The sequence below is a fragment of the Malania oleifera genome, chromosome 11, assembly GCF_029873635.1.
Source record: "Malania oleifera isolate guangnan ecotype guangnan chromosome 11, ASM2987363v1, whole genome shotgun sequence".
In the NCBI taxonomy this organism is placed as follows: domain Eukaryota; kingdom Viridiplantae; phylum Streptophyta; class Magnoliopsida; order Santalales; family Ximeniaceae; genus Malania; species Malania oleifera.
Genome location: NC_080427.1, coordinates 81486289 through 81492288, shown reverse-complemented (window position 1 = coordinate 81492288; position 6000 = coordinate 81486289). Strand labels below are relative to the sequence as shown.

The window sequence follows — 6000 nt, the reverse complement described above, 5'->3', positions numbered from 1 at the left end:
TTCACAGCACCCCCAAAAGAAAACCACAAGAAAGCTCTCCAAAAAATAATTTTTCCAAGAAACCCTATGTGCTTTTGCCTCCCTTCTCTTTCTCCCCAAGAAAAATCCTTTTTTTTCTTCCTATGGTGCGGCCTCTCTTCCTCCAGCCCCCAGCGCGCGCTACTCTCTCCAAATCTCTTCTTGCACACGGCACTCCCCCCACAAGGAAACCCTCCCTTGTTGACTTTTCCATCCTTTCCTTTTGTCCTTTCTTTCTTTGCTTTTCTTTCCTTTCTTTTTTTCTTTCCATTCTTTTGTCTTTCCTTTGGATGTACCTAGCGCACACTGCCCTTATGAAATGACCCGGCTGCATGGCTGGGTCACATCTCATTTTTTGATTTTTTGATTTTCTTTTTTTTTTTCAGAGGTACATGAACTGACCTCCTCTTTCAAGCCCACTTTCGACCCTCTTATAGCTCGTAACTCTCAAAACTTAAAACATAAAAGATGCAGAGCTCTTTTTCAAATTTTCCCAAAATTTTGAATCATCTTGATCGGAGCTTGTATGAGAAAGTTACGCCAAGATTACGAAGAATTGTCAAAAAAATCCATAAAACAGCGTATGCTAACTTCACGTTTGATTTCGGCCTTGATGCTGCCAGTATTTTTCAAAACACAAAACACGAAAAATTGTAGATTGTTTTCTTATCTTTCTACGACATCTTGAATCATTTGAATCAGAGGTTGGATGAGAGAGTTACGCACAGATTGCAAAGTACCGTTGGTTTTTTTTAGCTTCCAACAGTTGCTCTGCAATAAAAAACACCAAAATTTCATACATTACTCAATAAAACCCAAATTTTATAAATAGAACACAATGTTAGAATATTGAGAGTAGTTAGGCATTTAAATACAAAATATCATTTGCAATGCATGAATTAAAGCACCTAATTACACATTTTAAGCGCGTAATCACACCCCCCAACTAAGGTTTTGCTAGTCCCTAGCAAATAATGTGAATGCAATTTAGGGTGGTGTCATACCAATTTCAATTAATGAATACACAGGCAACACAACTATACGCTTTCACATATAGGAATATCACCAAATTGCACACAAACTCATTCATACCCAATTCACACAACTCCGAAGTAAGTCATTCATGCAAATCTCATAATTATATAGCCATTAAGAACAGTAAACTCACGTAAAATTAACCAGTGAGCACAATTCAGAGTTAATGTAGCCATATAAATTCAAGTATAAATAGGCAAAATCTTGAAGCACATGTAATGTGTGTGACTCGTTACACCCAAGATATCCGTGGACACCTAAAGAACTGTCGCTTTGACTCGGCCTAACTGGTATACTCTCAAAAACACTCAAAAAGGATGGGTTCACTCATCGTATGTGAGGAGGAGTGTCATGAACAAACATCCCACATACTGTAAGGAACAAACGCTAAATGTATGGAGTGGACTAGTCTGAAAAAGATGAAGCCTATTTAGGAGGTGTCGGGTCCTTCACCCTAACATCTTCTCACCTACTCGCCATGTCCAACCGAGACCACCCTAGATCAACTTATTCACAAACTAGGCATGAATACATCTGAGGCATTAGGCGGGTGAAGAGTCTTCATATGTGGATAACATGCGTCTTGTCCTTAACTTTTGTTGTAGTTGTGTGGAGCGGGTATTAATCTTTCACCTCTTGTAGGGTATTTCTATTTCTCTTTTTCTTTCTTCTGCTCATTTTTCAATTTCTTTCTTTTCATGGTTAATTAGGACAATCATAACACTTCTTTTATTGTTGCATACCACCCATATGCATTAAGCTCGAACAAGAGTCCATGAAATAAGTCTATTTCTAGGAGGGTTCGGCCTTCACATCTTGAGTAGGCTACAAGACCTAAGTTTTTATCTCCCCACTAGATGTCACCTCTAGGCTAGCAATTCAAAAACCAAGACTAGTGTACAAAGAGCATCTAGAAAAAAAATAGGGAAAGTTGAGTTTCATGAACTCTGAGTTGACGTCAAAACTCAAAAGAGCGATAAATGGCTCAACAGTACCTCACAAGGTGTCAAAGTCTCCACGGGCGCTCTCTCAGTGTTCACAAGGAACCCTAAGTGCTACAAGTCACGTGAACGTGTATTTTTTTAGCCTCAAGAGATACCATGTAGATACAAAAGTTTATATAGCCAGATTAACACAAGTGCACTACCAATCAACTTTTAATGAGTTACGATTCCTAGTTTAGCCATATAAATAGAAACTACACATAAATGACCCAATGTGTACTCCTAGGTTATATGCAGGTATATGAAGGGCATAAGTAGCATCATTCACACACATTTTTTTTCACTGTTATTCAAAAATGAGAAGGATTGAAGAAAAGAAAGAAACTTCCCTGACTTATTGGTGAATCCGTCAAGGAGTTTAATTTTTAGCTCTATACTCATGCCAAATGAACCTGCATCGAAAATCTAAATTATTCAAAAGTGCATAGATAAATAAATAAATGATAAAGATAAAGGAAATAAACAAAAGAAAAACTCTTTGGGTTGCCTCCCATAAGCGCTTGTTTTAATGTCTCCAGCTAGACGTTTCAATCTTCATCAACCAGGATCACCAAGAGGAATAAATGCACAGTTCCTCTCCATTTGTTCTCCATAATAGTGCTTCAATCTCTGACCATTAACTCTGAATATATTCCCTGGGAAGAGTTTTAATCGTGAGTTGAAGAGTAGAACCTGTTGTCCTGGAGCAAACTCACACCTAAGAATCTGTTTTTCACCCCACTTCTTCGTCTGCTCTTTGTAGATTTTTGCATTTTCATACGCATCACCCGAGAATGTATAGCGAAGATGCTCAGGGAATTGTTTCAACTCTGGAGATATAAGTTGCTGCATCTTTTCTTTAGAGACTACAGAATCCGTCTTTGATACCATAGGTTCTAGCCTCCCCACACGCTGCTGTGTTGTAATCTGCTGCAAGGATCGTTCTAGGTGATCAACTTGTACATCTTTTTGAAAGACTTTTTCTACACCTTGTTGAATGACATCTACCTAAAAGCAAGTGCTTGGATCTTCTAGGAATCTCATGTCTTGGTAGATGTTGAACATAACCTCTTCCTTATCCACTCTCAATGTTAACTCACCCTTTTGAACATCAATTAAAGCCCTTCCAGTGGCCAAGAATGGTCGGCCAAGAATTAGTGGGACTTCTTGGTCTTCCTCCATATCTAACACCACAAAATTAGCAGGAAAAATAAATTTATCCACCTTTACTGATACGTCTTCTATGATTCCATGTGGATACTTGATGGATCGGTCTGCTAGTTGCAAAGAAATGGTTGTTTGTTTCATCTCTCCAAGTCCCAATTTCCTGCAAACAGAAAGTGGCATAAGATTAATGCTAGCTCCAAGATCACATAAAACTTTATCAAAAAATAAATTTCCAATAGTGCAAGGAAAAGTAAAACTCCCTGGATCTTTTAATTTCTGAGGCAATTTCTTTTGAAGAATAGCACTACACTCCTCGGTAAGCTTCACTGTTTCGAACTCCTCCAACCTTCTTTTCTTTGAAATGATCTCCTTCAAGAATTTGACATAGTTTGGCATTTGTTCCAAGGCATCTGCAAATGGAATATTTATGTGAATTTTCTTAAAAATATCCAAAAACTTAGAAAATTGCTTATCTAATTTTTGTTTTTGAAAACGTTGAGGATAAGGAAGTGGAGTAGAGAGAATAGGAGGATTGTCAGGAAATGAAATTGATGGAAGCGTGTCCATCTCTCTTGGTGTATCATCCACAATCTCCTCTTCTTCCCCTTTATTCTTGCTTCGGCCATTCTTTTCAGGTGTAAGTGTGGACATAGTTTCCTTTGCTGGTGATTTATCAATTTCTCTTCCACTCCTAAGTGTGATGACATTGCATTGTTCCTTAGGATTCACTTCTGTGTTGCAAGGAAAAGTTCCTCTCTGTTGAGTATTTATAGTCCTAGCCAGTTGCCCAATTTGTATTTCAAGGTTCTTCATAGTGGCTCCCATATTGTTGCAATGAGTCTCAATGTTGTCTAGCCTTGCATCTGTCTTTTTAAACCTTGCTTTTGTCTCCTCAACAAAAGATATCATGGCATCCTCAAGTGACATCTTCTTCTCACCTTGATGACTCTCAAATCCTGCAGGAGGTTGCAGCACATTCCTTGTATTTCCATAAGACAAATTCTCATGATTTCGAAGTCCTGAATGGTAATATTGTGGCAAAGGATCACCACGATAATTATAGTTCCGATTATTGATGTATTGAACCTGTTCTTGACTCGCTCCAATACTCGAATCTGTCCTACTTGTAGCTGCCATATATTCTGCACCTTGTGGTATCCTCTGGGTTGTCAAAGATGAAATCTGATGAGACAAAGAAGCTACTTGAGCTGAAAGTGCAGCAAACGGCTCCAATTCATGAATTCCAGCAACTTTCTTAGCCATAGTTCTTTCAGTTGGCCATTGATAGTTATTTGAGGCCATTTCTTCCAAAAGAGCAGTAGCACCCTCAGGTGTCTTTGACATCAAGGTTCCCCCAGATGCAGCATCAACTAAAGTCCGCGTTTGCCCATTTAACCGGTTATAGAACATCTGAATTTGCAACCAATCCAGCAATCCATGTTGTGGGCAGCGTTGAATCAAATCTTTATACCTTTCCCATGCTTCATAGAGTGATTCAAAATCATGCTGCTTGAATTGACCAATCTCACTCCTGAGTTGAGCTGTTTTTGCAGGTGGAAAGAATTTAGCTACAAATTTTTCTGCCATGTCCTACCAACTAGTAATACTCCCAGGTTGTAGCGACTGTAGCCAACCTCTTGCTTTGTCCCTCAAAGAGAAAGGGAATAATCTCAGTCTAATGGTGTCTTCAGTAACACCATTGATCTTCATAGTATCACAAATCTCCAAAAACATCACCAGATGGATATTGGGATCATCAAGTGGCGATCCACTGAATTGGGCCTGCTGCACCATGATGATTAATGCAGGTTTAAGCTCAAAATTGTTGGCGTTAATGGGCTGGCGTCTGATACCCAAATAATTCTCATTCACAACTGGTCGCACATAATCCTTCAAGGTGCGTGGCTGCGCATTATCTTGTCCGTTCTCCATGGCTAATACCCTCTTTTTCCTTAGTGCTCTGAGCGTTCTTTCAATCTCCGGATCAAAAGGAATAATGTCACATGTTCTAGCCCTACGCATCCAACATAAAAAACACACCAGAAATACAAAAAATAATAATAATAATAATAAAATAAAATAAAAACAAATAAATAAAAATTCTAAAAATAAAATTCCAAATTAAAACCAAGATTACTTTGTATCAATATTGGCAAAAATAAGAAAAACTCAATCCCCGGCAACGGCGCCAAAAACTTGACCGGTGCAAAGTGCAAGTGCACAGTATCGTAGTTTTATAATATATTGATGTGTAGAGTATCGTCCTCAGGGATTGATGTCTTAATTTTACGAAGCACCGAAATTTTACTAACCTTGATTTTATTTAGAAAAATTAACAATTTTAGACTGCAAAATTTAAACAAAGCTACTTTAAATAAACTATGCAGGAGAATTTAAATCTGAATACCGCGTGTCAAATTGATGATGGTGAAAACTTCTAGAAAACCGATTTCACCTACTTTCTCACTATGCTTTACTCATTTAGCTAATTTAACTTCATTTTCTCTATTTGTTAGCAAATTGCCAATTTTTCCAAAAGCCTCTTTCGATAGTCAATCAGAACCTATTCTTGTTTATTATTTAACATAAGAGTATGCAAATTAATAATGCAAGAACGCAGTAAGACCCTCGATTTTTTATGCTACGTAGGTTCATACAAGTCTTTCGATCTCTATATTTACCTACGCTGAATTATCCAAGATCTATCCTATAATCCCCCCTTTCGATAGCAAATCATAAGACTAAAATCATTTAATTAATGGTCAGTTAATTAAAAGCATTAGGCACAGAATAACTC

The 6000-nt window shown here is 37.8% G+C and overlaps 1 non-coding gene across 1 annotated transcript; it reads left to right on the top strand.

The window, feature by feature from the left end:
* Nucleotides 1–4635: 4635 nt before the first annotated feature.
* LOC131143636 (small nucleolar RNA R71) lies at nt 4636–4742 on the top strand. Its single transcript, XR_009133620.1, has one exon. It is a non-coding gene; the product is annotated as a small nucleolar RNA R71 (small nucleolar RNA).
* The last annotated feature ends 1258 nt before the right edge of the window (nt 4743–6000 follow it).